General features: G+C 46.1%; 25 pseudogenes; 19 read left to right on the forward strand and 6 right to left on the reverse strand.

Moving 5' to 3' along the window:
- The first annotated feature begins 24 nt into the window (after positions 1 to 24).
- On the forward strand, positions 25 to 143 carry LOC148247329 (5S ribosomal RNA; annotated as a pseudogene).
- Positions 144 to 348: 205 nt separating this feature from the next.
- On the forward strand, positions 349 to 467 carry LOC148247330 (5S ribosomal RNA; annotated as a pseudogene).
- A 560-nt stretch (positions 468 to 1,027) lies between these two features.
- Positions 1,028 to 1,145, forward strand: LOC148247331 (5S ribosomal RNA; annotated as a pseudogene).
- A 204-nt stretch (positions 1,146 to 1,349) lies between these two features.
- On the forward strand, positions 1,350 to 1,468 carry LOC148247332 (5S ribosomal RNA; annotated as a pseudogene).
- A 209-nt stretch (positions 1,469 to 1,677) lies between these two features.
- Positions 1,678 to 1,795, forward strand: LOC148247333 (5S ribosomal RNA; annotated as a pseudogene).
- Positions 1,796 to 2,358: 563 nt separating this feature from the next.
- Positions 2,359 to 2,477, forward strand: LOC148247334 (5S ribosomal RNA; annotated as a pseudogene).
- A 205-nt stretch (positions 2,478 to 2,682) lies between these two features.
- Positions 2,683 to 2,800, forward strand: LOC148247335 (5S ribosomal RNA; annotated as a pseudogene).
- Positions 2,801 to 3,358: 558 nt separating this feature from the next.
- LOC148247336 (5S ribosomal RNA) lies at positions 3,359 to 3,476 on the forward strand (annotated as a pseudogene).
- Positions 3,477 to 3,679: 203 nt separating this feature from the next.
- LOC148247337 (5S ribosomal RNA) lies at positions 3,680 to 3,798 on the forward strand (annotated as a pseudogene).
- Positions 3,799 to 4,007: 209 nt separating this feature from the next.
- LOC148247338 (5S ribosomal RNA) lies at positions 4,008 to 4,126 on the forward strand (annotated as a pseudogene).
- Positions 4,127 to 4,689: 563 nt separating this feature from the next.
- On the forward strand, positions 4,690 to 4,808 carry LOC148247339 (5S ribosomal RNA; annotated as a pseudogene).
- A 1,595-nt stretch (positions 4,809 to 6,403) lies between these two features.
- LOC148247340 (5S ribosomal RNA) lies at positions 6,404 to 6,522 on the forward strand (annotated as a pseudogene).
- A 208-nt stretch (positions 6,523 to 6,730) lies between these two features.
- LOC148247341 (5S ribosomal RNA) lies at positions 6,731 to 6,849 on the forward strand (annotated as a pseudogene).
- A 532-nt stretch (positions 6,850 to 7,381) lies between these two features.
- Positions 7,382 to 7,500, forward strand: LOC148247342 (5S ribosomal RNA; annotated as a pseudogene).
- A 207-nt stretch (positions 7,501 to 7,707) lies between these two features.
- On the forward strand, positions 7,708 to 7,826 carry LOC148247343 (5S ribosomal RNA; annotated as a pseudogene).
- A 198-nt stretch (positions 7,827 to 8,024) lies between these two features.
- On the forward strand, positions 8,025 to 8,143 carry LOC148247344 (5S ribosomal RNA; annotated as a pseudogene).
- Positions 8,144 to 8,347: 204 nt separating this feature from the next.
- LOC148247345 (5S ribosomal RNA) lies at positions 8,348 to 8,466 on the forward strand (annotated as a pseudogene).
- Positions 8,467 to 8,675: 209 nt separating this feature from the next.
- On the forward strand, positions 8,676 to 8,794 carry LOC148247346 (5S ribosomal RNA; annotated as a pseudogene).
- Positions 8,795 to 9,355: 561 nt separating this feature from the next.
- LOC148247347 (5S ribosomal RNA) lies at positions 9,356 to 9,474 on the forward strand (annotated as a pseudogene).
- A 720-nt stretch (positions 9,475 to 10,194) lies between these two features.
- Positions 10,195 to 10,313, reverse strand: LOC148247348 (5S ribosomal RNA; annotated as a pseudogene).
- A 205-nt stretch (positions 10,314 to 10,518) lies between these two features.
- On the reverse strand, positions 10,519 to 10,637 carry LOC148247349 (5S ribosomal RNA; annotated as a pseudogene).
- Positions 10,638 to 11,196: 559 nt separating this feature from the next.
- LOC148247350 (5S ribosomal RNA) lies at positions 11,197 to 11,315 on the reverse strand (annotated as a pseudogene).
- A 560-nt stretch (positions 11,316 to 11,875) lies between these two features.
- On the reverse strand, positions 11,876 to 11,994 carry LOC148247351 (5S ribosomal RNA; annotated as a pseudogene).
- Positions 11,995 to 12,202: 208 nt separating this feature from the next.
- On the reverse strand, positions 12,203 to 12,321 carry LOC148247352 (5S ribosomal RNA; annotated as a pseudogene).
- A 206-nt stretch (positions 12,322 to 12,527) lies between these two features.
- On the reverse strand, positions 12,528 to 12,646 carry LOC148247353 (5S ribosomal RNA; annotated as a pseudogene).
- Between the last annotated feature and the right edge of the window lie 164 nt (positions 12,647 to 12,810).

The raw sequence follows: 12,810 nt of genomic DNA on the forward strand, positions 1-12,810 counted from the left end.
TGTATTTGCAGCGCAAAACTAAACAGGTGCGATCATACCAGCACTAAAGCCCCGGATCCCATCCGAACTCTGCAGTTAAGTGTGCTTAGGCGAGATTAGTACTTGGATGGTTGACCTCCTGGGAAGTTCTCGTGTCGCACCAATTTTTTTTCAGACGGGTCGTTCGACGTTACGCGCGTCTAGAACTAAGGTCCGCTGGTTTATACGCAAATGTGAGTCAAGAAGCAGGGGCATTTCAATCGATATTAGAACGAGAATGAGAGGTGAAGTGTGAACGTACAAGGAAACAAATGACGGGAGGGGGAAGAAAAGAGAAGGAGTGTATGTATTTGCAGCGCAAAATTAAACAGGTGCGATCATACCAGCACTAAAGCTCCGGATCCCATCAGAACTCTGCAGTTAAGTGTTCTTGGGCGAAAGTAATACTCGGATGGGTGACCACCTGGGAAGCCCTCGTGTTGCACCTATTTTTTTCGGAAGGGTTGTTCGACATTACGCGCGAATGGAATTATAAACCGCTTGTTCATTTACAAAGGTGAGTCACGGTGCCGGGGCATATTACTTGATATTAGAACGAGAAAGAGATATGCAGAGAGCACGCACAAGGAAACAAATGACGGGAGGGGGGATGGGAGGAGAAAGAGTGTATGTATTTGCAGTACAGAATGAAACATGAGGGATCATACCAGCACTAATGCAACGGATTCTATCAGAACTCCGCAGTTAAGGGTGCTTGGGCGAGAAAAGTACTCGGATGGGTGACCTCCTGCGAAGTCCTTATATTTCACCCATTTTCTTGGGAGGTCCTCGTGTTGCACCCGTCTTTTAGCAGATGATTCTTTCGACGTTAAGCGCGACTTGATTTATGGTCCGCAGGTTTATTCGCAAATGTGAGTCACGGCGCCGTGGCATTTTACTTGATATTAGAACGAGTACGAGAGGTGCAGTGCGCACGCACAAGGGAACAAATGACGGGAGGAGGAAGAAAAGAGAAGGAGTGTATGTATTTGAAGCGCAAAATTAAACAAGTGGCATCATACCAGCACTGATGCACTAGATCCCATCAGAACTTTGCAGTTAAGTGTGCTTGGTCAAGAGTAGTACTCGGATGGGTGACCTCTTGGGAAGTCCTAGTATCGCAACAATTTTTTTTCAGATGGCTTGTTCGATGTTACGCGCGACTGGAATTATGGTCCGCTGGTTTATACGCAAATGTGAGTCAAGAATCAGGGGCATTTTAATCGATATTAGAACCGGAAGGAGAGGTCCAGTGTGAACGCACAAGGAAACAAATGATGGGAGGGGAGGAGAGAAGAAGGAGTGTATGTATTTTCAGTACAAAATTAAACAGGTGCGGTCACACCAGCACAAATGCACCGGATCCCATCAGAACTCCGCAGTTAAGTGTGCTTTGGCGAAAGTAGTACAATGATGGGTTACCTCCTGGGAAGTTCTCGTGTTGCACCAATTTTCTTTTTTTCAGATGTGTCGTTCGACGTTACGCGCGACTTTAATTATGGTCCGCAGATTTATTCGCAAATGTGAGTCACGGCGCCGTGGCATTTTACTTGATATTTGAACGAGAACGAGAGGTGCAGTGCGCACGCACAAGGAAACAAAAGACTTGAGGGGGAAGAAAGGAGAAGGAGTTTATGTATTTGCAGCGTGAAATTAAACAGGTGCGATCATACCATCACTAATGCACCGGATCTCATCAGAATCTGCAGTTAAGTGTGCTTGGGCGGGAGTAGTACTCGGATGGGTGACCTCCTTGGAAGTCCTCGTGTCGCACTAATTTTTTTTTTCAGACAGGTCGTTCGACGTTACGCGCGACTGGAACTAGGGTCCGCTAGTTTATACGCAAATGTGAGTCAAGAAGTAGGGGCATTTTAATCGATATTAGAACGAGAAGGAGAGATGCAGAGTGCACGCACAAGGAAACAAATGACGGGAGGGGGGATGAAGGGAGAAAAAGTGTATGTATTTGAAGTGCAGAATGAAACATGAGCAATCATACCAGCACCAATGCAACGGATTCTATCAGAACTCCGCAAGTTAAGGGTGCTTGGGCGAGAGTAGCACTAGGATGGGTGACCTCCTGCGAAGTCCTTATATTTCACCCATTTTCTTAGGAAGTTCTCATGTTGCACCCATTTTTTTGCGGATGATTCTTTCAACGTTACACGCGACTTGAATTATGGTCCTCAGGTTTATTCAAAAATGTGAGTCACGGCGCTGTATCATTTTACTCGATATTAGAACGAGAACGGGAGGTGCAGTGGGTACGCACAAGGAAACAAATGACGGGAGGGGGAAGAAAGGAGAATGAGTTTATGTATTTGCAGCGCAAAATTAAAGAGGTGCAATCATACCAGCACTAATGCACCGGATCCCATCAGAATTCCGCAGTGAAGTGTGATTGGGCGAGATTAGCACTCGGATGGGTGACCTCCTGGGAAGTCCTCGTGTCGCACCAATTTTTTTTCAGACGGGTCGTTCGACGTTACGCGCGTCTGGAACTAGGGTCCGCTGGTTTATACGCAAATGTGAGTCAAGAAGCAGGGGCATTTTAATCGATATTAGAACTAGAATGAGAGGTGAAGTGTGAACGCACAAGGAAACAAATGACAGGAGGGGGAAGAAAGGAGAAGGAGTGTATGTATTTGCAGCGTGAAATTAAACAGGTGCGATCATACCAGCACAAATGCTCCGGATCCCATCAGAACTTCGTAGTTAAGTGTGCTTGGGCGAGGGTAGTACTCGGATGGGTGACCACTTGGAAGCCGTCGTGTTGCACCTATTTTTTTTCAGATGGGTTGTTCGACATTACGCGTGAATGGAATTATAAACCGCTGGTTCATTTGCAAAGGTGAGTCACGGTGCCGGGTCATATTACTTGATATTAGAACGAGAAAGAGAGATGCAGAGTGTACGCAGAAGGAAACAAATGACGGGAGGGGGGATGGAAGGAGAAAGAGTGTATGTATTTGCAGTGCAGAATGACACATGAGGGATCATACCAGCACTAATGCAACGGATTCTATCAGAACTCCGCAGTTAAGGGTGCTTGGGCGAGAAAAGTACTCGGATGGGTGACCTCCTGCGAAGTCCTTATATTTCACCAATTTTCTTGGGAGGTCCTCGTGTTGCACCCATCTTTCTGCAGATGATTCTTTCGACATTACGCGCGATTTGATTTATAGTCCACAGGTTTATTCGCAAATGTGAATCACGGCGCCGTGACATTTTACTTGATATTAGAACGAGTACGGGAGGTGCAGTGCGCACGCACAAGGAAACAAATGACGGGATGAGGAAGAAAAGAGGAGTGTATGTATTTGAAGCGCAAAATTAAACAAGTGGCATCATACCAGCACTAATGCACTGGATCCCATTAGAACTCTGCAGTTAAGTGTGCTTGGGAGAGAATAGTACTCGGATGGGTGACCTCTTGGGAAGTCATCGTATTGCAACAATTTTTTTTTAGATGGGTCGTTCGATGTTACGCGCGACTGGAACTATGGTCCGTTTGTTTATACGCAAATGTGAGTCAAGAATCAGGGGCATTTTAATCGATATTAGAACGAGAAGGAGAGGTATAGTGTGAACGCACAAGGAAACAAATGACGGGAGGGGGGAGGGAAGAAGGAGTGTATGTATTTTCAGCACGAAATTAAACAGGTGCGGTCACACCAGCACAAATGCACCGGATCCCATCAGAACTCCGCAGTTAAGTGTGCTTTGACGAAAGTAGTACAATGATGGGTTACATCCTGGGAAGTTCTCGTGTTGCACCCATTTTCTTTTTTTCAGATGTGCCGTTCGACGTTACACGCGACTTTAATTATGGTCCGCAGATTTATTCGCAAATGTGAGTCACGGCGCTGTGGTATTTTACTTGATATTTGAACGAGAACGAGAGGTGCAGTGCGCACACACAAGGAAACAAATGACGGGAGGGGGAAGAAAGGAGAAGTAGTTTATGTATTTGCAGCGCGAAATTAAACAGGTGCGATCATACCAACACTAATGCACCGGATCCCATCAGAACTCTGCAGTTAAGTGTGCTTGGGCGAGAGTCGTACTCGGATGGGTGACCTCCTGGGAAGTCCTCGTGTTGCACTAATTTTTTTTTTCAGACGGGTCGTTTGATGTTACGCGCGACTGGAACTAGGGTCCACTGGTTTATACGCAAATGCGAGTCAAGAAACAGTGGCATTTTAATCAATATTAGAACGAGAATGAGAGATGCAGAGTGCATGCACAAGGAAACAAATGACGGGAGGGGAGATGGAGGGAGAAAAAGTGTATGTATTTGCAGCGCAGAATGAAACATGAGCAATCAAACCAGCACAAATGCAACGGATTCTATCAGAACTCCGCAAGTTTAGGGTGCTTGGGCGAGAGTAGCACTAGGATGGGTGACCTCCTGCGAAGTCTTTATATTTCACCCATTTTCTTAGGAAGTCCTCGTGTTGCACCCATTTTTTTGCAGATGATTCTTTCGACGTTACGCGTGACTTGAATTATGGTTCTCAGGTTTATTCGCAAATGTGAGTCACGGCGCTGTAGTATTTTACTTGATATTAGAATGAGAACGGGAGCTACAGTGTGAATGCATAAGGAAACAAATGACGTGAGGGGGAAGAAAGGAGAATGAGTGTATGTATTTGCAGCGCGAATTTAAATAGGTGCGATCATACCAGCACTAAAGCCTCGGATCCCATCAGAACTCCGGAGTTAAGTGTGCTTGGGCGAGAGTAGTACTCGGATGGGTGACCACTTAGTAAGCCCTCGTGTTGCACCTATTTTTTTCGGATGGGTTGTTCGACGTTACGCGCGAATGGAATTATAAACCGCTGGTTCATTTGCAAAGGTGAGTCACGGTGCCGGGGCATATTACTTGATATTAGAACGAGAAAGAGAGATGCAGAGTGCACGCACAAGAAAATAAATGACGGGAGGGGGGATGGCAGGAGAAAGAGTGTATGTATTTGTAGTGCAGAATAAAACATGAGGGATCATACCAGCACTAATGCAACAGATTCTATCAGAACTCCGCAGTTAAGGGTGCTTGGGCGAGAAAAGTACTCGGATGGGTGACCTCCTGCGAAGTCCTTATATTTCACCCATTTTCTTGGGAGGTCCTCGTGTTGCACCCATCTTTTTGCAGATGGTTCTTTCGACGTTACGCGCGACTTGATTTATGGTCCGCAGATTTATTCGCAAATGTGAGTCACGGCGCTGTGGCATTTTACTTGATATTAGAACGAGTACGGGAGGTGCAGTGCGCACGCACAAGGAAACAAATGACGGGATGAGGAAGAAAAGAGAATGAGTGTATGTATTTGAAGTGCAAAAATAAACAAGTGGCATCATACCAGCACTACTGCACTGGATCCCATCAAAACTCTGCAGTTAAGTGTGCTTCGGCGAGAGTAGTACTCGGATGGGTTACCTCTTGGGAAGTCCTCGTATTGCAACAAGTTTTTTTCAGATGAGTCGTTCGACGTTGCGCGCGACTGAAACTATGGTCTGCTGGTTTATACGCAAATGTGAGTCAAGAATCAGGGGCATTTTAATCGATATTAGAACGAGAAGGAGAGGTGCAGTGCGCACGCACAAGGAAACAAATGACGGGAGGGGGGATGGAGGGAGAAAAAGTGTATGTATTTGCAGCGCAGAATGAAACATGAGCAATCATACCAGCACCAATGCAACGGATTTTATCGGAACTCTGCAAGTTAAGGGTGCTTGGGCGAGAGTAGCACTAGGATGGGTGACCTCCTACGAAGTCCTTATATTTCACCCATTTTCTTAGGAAGTCCTCGTGTTGCACCCATTTTTTTGCAGATGATTCTTTCGACGATACGCGCGACTTGAATTATGGTCCTCAGGTTTATTCGCAAATGTGAGTCACAGCACCGTAGCATTTTACTTGATATTAGAACGAGCACGGGAGGTGCAGTGCGCACGCACAAGGAAACAAATGACGGGAGGAGGGATGGAGGGAGAAAAAGTGTATGTATTTGCAGCGGAGAATGAAACATGAGCAATCATACCAGCACCAATGCAACGGATTCTATCAGAACTCCGCAAGTTAAGGGTGCTTGGGCGAGAGTAGCACTAGGATGGGTGACCTCCTGCGAAGTCCTTATATTTCACAAATTTTCTTAGGAAGTCCTTGTGTTACACCCATTTTTTTGCAGATGATTCTTTCGACGATACGCGCGACTTGAATTATGGTCCTCAGGTTTATTCACAAATGTGAGTCACGGCACCATAGCATTTTACTTTATATTAGAAGGAGCACGGGAGGTGAAGTGTGCACGCACAAGGAAACAAATGACGGGAGGGGGAATAAAGGGGAATGAGTTTATGTATTTGCAGCGCAAAATTAAACAGGTGCGATCATATCAGCACCAATGCACCGGATCCCATCAGAACTCCGCAGTTAAGTGTGCTTTGGTGAAAGTAGTACAGTGATGGGTTACCTCGTGGGAAGTTCTCGTGTTGCACCCATTTTTTTTTTTCAGATGTGTCGTTCGACGTTGCGCGCGACTTTAATTATGGTCCGCAGATTTATTCGCAATTGTGAGTCACGGCGCCGTGGCATTGTACTTGATATTTGAACGAGAACGAGAGGTGCAGTGCGCACGCACTTGGAAACAAATGACGAGAGGGGGAAAAAAGGAGAAGGAATTTATGTATTTGCAGCGGAAAATTAAACAGGTGCGATCATACCAGCACTAATGCACCGGATCCCATCAGAACTCCGCAGTTAAGTGTGCTTTGGCGAGAGTAGTGCTCGGATGGGTGACCTCCTGGGAAGTCCTCGTGTCGCACTAATTTTTTTTTTAGACGGGTCGTTCGACGTTACGCGCTACTGGAACTAGGGTCCACTGGTTTATATGCAAATGTGAGTCAAGAAGCAGGGGCATTTTAATCGATATTAGAACGAGAAGGAGAGATGTAGAGTGCACGCACAAGGAAACAAATGACCGGAGGTGGGGATGGAGGGAGAAAAAGTGTTCGTATTTGCAGCACAGAATGAAACATGAGCAATCATACCAGCACCAATGCAACAGATTCTATCAGAACTCCGCAGTGAAGTGTGCTTGGGCGAGATTAGTACTCGGATGGGTGACCTCCTGGGAAGTCCTCGTGTCACACCAATTTTTTTTCAAACGGGTCGTTCGACGTTACGCGCGTCTGGAACTAGGGTCCGCTGGTTTATACGCAAATGTGATTCAAGAAGCAGGGGCATTTTAATCGATATTAGAATGAGAATAAGAGGTGAAGTGGGAATGCACAAGGAAACAAATGACGGGCGGGGGAAGAAAGGAGAAGGAGTGTATGTATTTGCAGCACGAAATTAAACAGGTGCGATCATACCAGCACTAAAGCCTCGGATCCCATCAGAACTCCGCAGTTAGGTGTGCTTGGGCGAGAGTAGTACTCGGATGGGTGACCACTTGGGAAGCCCTCGTGTTGCACCTATTTTTTTTTTCGGATGGGTTATTCGACGTTAGGCGCGAATGGAATTATAAACCGCTGGTTCATTTGCAAAGGTGAGTCACGGTGCCGGGGCATATTACTTTATATTAGAACGAGAAAGAGAGATGCAGAGTGCACGCACAAGGAAACAAATGACGGGAGGGGGAAGAAAGGAGAAGGAGTTTATGTATTTGCAGCGCGAAATTAATCAGGTGCGATCATACCAGCACTAATGCAACAGATCCCATCATAACTCCGCAGTTAAGTGTGCTTGGGCGAGAGTAGTACTCGGATGGGTGACCACTTGGGAAGTACTCGTGTTGCACCCATTTTTTTGCAGATGATTCTTTCAACGTTACGTGCGATTTTAATTATGGTCCTCAGGTTTATTCGCAAATGTGAGTCACAGCGGTGTAGAATTTTACTTGATATTAGAACGAGAAGGCAGTGCGCACGCACAAGGAAACAAATGACGGGAAGGGGAAGAAAGGGGAATGAGTTTATGTATTTGCAGCGTAAAATTAAACAGGTGCGATCATACCAGCACTAATGCACCGGATCTTGTCAGAACTCCGCCGTGAAGTGTGCTTGGGCGAGAGTATTACTCGGATGTGTGACCTCTTGGGAAGTTCTCGTATGGCAACAATTTTTTTTCAGAGGGGTCGTTCGATGTTACGCGCGACTGGAACTATGGTCCGCTTGTTTATATGCAAATGTGAGTCAAGAATCTGGGGAATTTTAATCGATATTAGAACGAGAAGGAGAGGTGCAATGTGAACGCACAAGGAAACAAATGATGGGAGGGGGGTAGGGAAGAAGGAGTGTATGTATTTTCAGCACGAAATTAAATAGGTGCGGTCACACCAGCACAAATGCATCGAATCCCATCAGAACTCCGCAGTTAAGTGTGTTTTGGCGAAAGTAGTACAATGATGGGTTACCTCCTGGGAAGTTCTCGTGTTGCACCCATTTTCTTTTTTTCAGATGTGCCGTTCGACGTTACGCGCGACTTTAATTATGGTCCGCAAATTTATTCGCAAATGTGAGTCACGGCGCCGTGGCATTTTACTTGATATTTGAACGAGAACGTGAGGTGCAGTGTGCACGCACAAGGAAACAAATGACGGGAGGGGGAAGAAAGGAGAAGGAGTTTATGTATTTGCAGTGCAAAGTTACACAGGTGCGATCATACGAGCACTAATGCACCGGATCCCATTAGAACTTCGCAGTTAAGTGTGCTTGGGCAAGAGTAATACTCGGATGGGTGACCTTCTGGGAAGTCCTCGTGTTGCACTAATTTTTTTTTTCAGACCGGTCGTTCGACGTTATGCGCGACTGCAATTAGGGTCCACTGGTTTATACGCAAATGTGAGTCAAGAAGCAAGGGCATTTTAATCGATATTAGAACGAGAAAGAGAGATGCAGAGTGCACGCACAAGGAAACAAATGACGGGAGGGGGAGGGAAGGAGAAAGAGTGTTTGTATTTTCAGCACGAAATGAAACAGGTGCGATCATACCAGCACTAATGCATCGGATTCTATCAGAACTCCGTAGGTAAGGGCGCTTGGGCGAGAGTAGTACTAGCATGGGTTACCTCCTGCGAAGTTCTTATATTTCACCCATTTTCTTGTGAAGTCCTCGTGTTGCACCCATTTTTTTACAGATGATTCTTTCGACGATACGCGCGACTTGAATTATGGTCCTCAAGTTTATTCGCAAATGTGAGTCACGGCACCGTAGTATTTTACTTGATATTAGAACGAGCACGGGAGGTGCAGTGCGCACGCACAAGGAAAGAAATGACAGGAGGGGGTAGAAAGGAGAAGGAGTTTATGTATTTGCAGTGCAGAATTAAATGGGTGCGATCATACCAGCACTAATGCACTGGATCCCATCAGAACTCCGCAATTAAGTGAGCTTGGGCGAGAGTAGTACTCTGATGGGTGACCTCCTGGGAAGTCCTCGTGGCGCACCAATTTTTTTTCAGACGGGTCGTTCGATGTTATGCGCGACTGGAACTAGGGTCCGTTGGTTTATACGCAAATGTGAGCCAAGAAGCAGGGGCATTTTAATCGATATTAGAACGAGAAGGAGAGGTGCAGTGTGAATGCACAAGGAAACAATTGATGGGAGGGGGAGGGAAAGAGAAGGAGTGTATGTATTTTCAGCACGAAATGAAACAGGTGCGATCATACCAGCACTAATGCAACGGTGCGCACTGCACCGTGCTCGTTCTAATATCAAGTAAAATGCTACAATGCCGTGACTCACATTTGCGAATAAACCTGAGGACCATAATTCAAGTCGAGCATAACGTCGAAAGAATCATCTGCAAAAAAATGGGTGCAACACGAGGACTTCTTAAGAAAATAGGTGAAATATAAGGACTTCGCATGAGGTCACCCATCCTAGTGCTACTCTCGCCCAAGCACCCTTAACTTGCGGAGTTTTGATAGAATCCGTTGCATTGGTGCTTGTATGATCGCTCATGTTTCATTCTGCGCTGCAAATACATACACTCTTTCTCCCTCCATCCCCTCTCCCGTCATTTGTTTCCTTGTGCGTGCACTCTGCATCTCTCCTTCTTGTTCTAATATCAAGTAAAATACCCTGGCATCGTGACTCACCTTTGCGAATGAACCAGCGGTTTATAATTGCATTCGCGCGTAACGTCGAACGATCCATCCGAAAAAAAATGGGTGCAACACGAGGACTTCCCAGGAGGTCACCAATCCGAGCACTACTCCCGCCCAAGCACACTTAACTGCTAAGTTCCGATGGGATACGGTGCATTAGTGCTGGTATGATGGCACCTATTTAATTTCTCGCTGCAAATACGTACACTCCTTCTCCTTTCTTCCCCTTCCCGTCATTTGTTTCCTTGTTCGTTCACACTTCACCTCTCATTCTCGTTCTAATATCGATTAAAATGACCCTGCTTCTTGACTCACATTTCCGTATAAACCAGCGGACCCTAATTCCAGACGTGCGTAACGTCGAACGACCCGTCTGACAAAAAATTGGTGCGATACAAGTACTTCCCAGGAGGTCACCCATCCGAGTACTAATCTCGCCCAAGCACACATAACTGCGGAGTTCTTATGGGATCCGGTGCATTAGTGCTGGTATGATCGCACCTGTTTAATTTTGCGCTGCAAATACATAAACTCATTCCCCTTTCTTCCCGCTCCCGTCATTTGTTTCTTTGTGCGTGCGCACTGCACCTCCCGTTCTCGTTCTAATATCAAGTAAAATGTCACGGCACCGTGACTCACATTTGCGAATAAACCTGAGGACCATAATTCAAGTCGCGCGTAACGTCGAAAGAATCATTTGCAAAAAAATGGGTGCAACACGAGGACTTCACAAGAAAATGGGTGAAATATAAGGACTTCGCAGGTGGTAACCCATGCTAGTACTACTCTCGCCAAAGCACCCTTACCTACGGAGTTCTGATAGAATCCGTTGCTTTAGTGCTGATATGATCGCACCTGTTTCATTTCGTGCTGAAAATACATACACTCCTTCTCCTTCCCTCCCCCTCCCATCAATTGTTTCCTTGTGCGTTCACACTGCACCTCTTCTTCTCGTTCTAATATCGATTAAAATGCCCCTGCTTCTTGACTCACATTTGCGTATAAACCAGCGGACCCTAGTTCCAGTCGAGCGTAACGTCGAACGACCCTTCTGAAAAAAAATTGGTGCCACACGAGGACTTCCCAGGAGGTCACCTATCCGAGTACTACTCTCGCCCAAGCACACTTAACTGTGGAGTTCTGATGGGATCCGGTGCATTAGTGCTGGTATGATCGCACCCGTTTAATTTGCGCTGCAAATACATAAATTCCTTCTACTTTCTTCCCGCTCCCGTCATTTGTTTCCATGTGCGTGCGCACTGCACCTCCCGTGCTCGTTCTAATATCAAGTAAAATGCTAAGGTGCCGTGACTCACATTTGCGAATAAACCTGAGGACCATAATTCAAGTCATGCGTAACGTCGAAAGAATCATCTGCAAAAAAATGGGTGCAACACGAGGACTTCCTAAGAAAATAGGTGAAATATAAGGACTTCGCATGAGGTCACCCATCCTAGTGCTACTCTCGCCCAAGCACCCTTAACTTGCGGAGTTCTGATAGAATCCGTTGCATTGGTGCTTGTATGATCGCTCATGTTTCATTCTGCGCTGCAAATACATACACTCTTTCTCCCTCCATCCCCTCTCCCGTCATTTGTTTCCTTGTGCGTGCACTCTGCATCTCTCCTTCTTGTTCTAATATCAAGTAAAATACCCTGGCATCGTGACTCACCTTTGCGAATGAACCAGCGGTTTATAATTGCATTCGCGCGTAACGTCGAACGATCCATCCGAAAAAAAATGGGTACAACACGAGGACTTCCCAGGAGGTCACCAATCCGAGCACTACTCCCGCCCAAGCACACTTAACTGCTAAGTTCCGATGGGATACGGTGCATTAGTGCTGGTATGATGGCACCTATTTAATTTCGCGCTGCAAATACATACACTCCTTCTCCTTTCTTCCCCTTCCCGTCATTTGTTTCCTTGTGAGTGTGCACTGCACCTCTCGTTCTCGTATAAATATCAAGTAAAATGCCACGGCGCAGTGACTCACATTTTCGAATAAATCTGCGGACTATAATTAAAGTCGCGCGTAACGTCGAATGGCACATCTAAAAAAAAAAAATGGGTGCAACACGAGACCTTCCCAGGAGGTAACCCATCCTTGTACTACTTTCGCCAAAGCACACTTAACTGCGGAGTTCTGATGGGATCCGACGCATTTGTGCTGGTGTGATAGCACCTGTTTAATTTCGTGCTGAAAATACATACACTCCTTCTCCTTCCCTCCCCCCTCCCATCAGTTGTTTCCTTGTGCGTTCACACAGCACCTCTTTTTCTCATTCTAATATCGATTAATATGCCCCTGCTTCTTGACTCACATTTGCGTATAAACAAGTGGACCATAGTTTCAGTTGCGCGTAACGTCGAAGGACCCGTCTGGAAAAAAATTTTTGCGACACGAGAACTTCCCAGGAGGTCACCCATCCGAGTACTACTCTCGCACAAGCACACTTGACTGCGGAGTTCTGATGGGATCCGGTGCATTAGTGCTGGTATGATCGCACCTGTTTAATTTTGCGCTGCAAATACATAAACTCCTTCTCCTTTCTTCCCCCTCCCGTCATTTGTTTCCTTGTGCGTGAACTCTGCATCTCTCTTTCTCGTTCTAATATCTAGTAATATACCTCGGCAACGTGACTCACCTTTGCAAATGAACCAGCGGTTTATAAT

Source organism: Carica papaya, chromosome 8 (assembly GCF_054855325.1).
Source record: "Carica papaya isolate Zhongbai chromosome 8, ASM5485532v1, whole genome shotgun sequence".
Lineage (NCBI taxonomy): Eukaryota > Viridiplantae > Streptophyta > Magnoliopsida > Brassicales > Caricaceae > Carica > Carica papaya.